Source organism: Montipora capricornis, chromosome 13 (assembly GCF_036669925.1).
Source record: "Montipora capricornis isolate CH-2021 chromosome 13, ASM3666992v2, whole genome shotgun sequence".
Lineage (NCBI taxonomy): Eukaryota > Metazoa > Cnidaria > Anthozoa > Scleractinia > Acroporidae > Montipora > Montipora capricornis.
Window position 1 is genome coordinate 33,262,070 of NC_090895.1, and position 1,295 is coordinate 33,263,364.

Genomic DNA, 1,295 nt, shown 5'->3' on the forward strand with positions numbered 1-1,295 from the left:
GCACGGCCACAGACTGAGTTTGCGAAGTGTATTAATTAAAAATGAGTTACCCTTGTACGTTGTTGGCACCGTAATAGAGAACGATAACAGAGAACGATTCCCTGTGATCTTTCATAACAACAAAATTGTAGATTACATAGTTTCTCATAAGAAAACTGCACAACTATATGATGGGTGGACAATTATGTGATGGCTTGACATGAATTACTTCCCAAAAGTTTTACGCTTGTGGAGAATGCCATTGGGCACAGATCTATAAAAGACTTCATATAACGGTATAACAGGGTGTCCCGAAAAGGAAGACCCCAAGACCCCAGGGGCCCGTTTCTCGAAAATCCCGGTAATTACCGGGCCGTTAACTTACTGGGACAGGTACCGGGAATATCGGATCATATTGGGTTCCTGAGCACCCGAGGCCGATCAAAAGAAACAGAGTCCCAATACAGAACCCGGATCCTACAATAACTAACGGACTCCGTTATGTTAGCAAGGGTTAAGTGGACCCCGTTTCAAGTAGTACCCCGAAGGTGGATTTATAAAGAGAAACACTCGGCGCCCGATATTCTCACTCGAGCCCCTTATTGGACGAAGGCTTCCCCCCCCTTCCCTTGCAAACAAACGGACTCCGAAACCAAACATCACAGCGGATGAAAGATCGGGCCCGAAATCGGCTGCGTTTAAACGTTTTCACTATCTCTGTTTTTTCTCCTTTGTATCGTTCGTCTTTTGTCTTTTTGTTTTTTAAAAGATATGCAACAAAGGAGGGTGAAATGAAAGACAAAATTATTTCTAAAATTTGGTTTTATCAACGGAGTTGATAATGAAAATTGACCACCGTACAGAGATTCTAAAAGCTGAGGTTTCGAGCGTTCGGTGGCCAATTTATATTATCAACTCCGTTGATAAAACCAAATTTTTGTATAGTACTTCCCCACCGACGCTGCAACCACAGTTTCTTTGGAAACTACCCCCTTCAAATTATTTCTAATCTGGTCATTACTTCACACCTTTCTTTTCCTCTAAAACTGATAAGGTAAGGGGTCTTAAGGGATGTAGTAATATATTGCGCCTTTACTTTCCTCGTTTCGATATTAATGGTTTTTTGGTAGTCATATCTTCAAGAATTACAATCCTCGTTTTGATATTACTTAATGCTTTTTTGGTATTCATATCTTCTCGAATAATTTCTTAAATTACTCGTGAAACTTAACTGATCCAATTTTTCGCGTTGGAAAGACTGAAAAAAGAATTTCTCCCGATTTGCGTTGGCCTTTATCACTTGCAGGGTCACATTT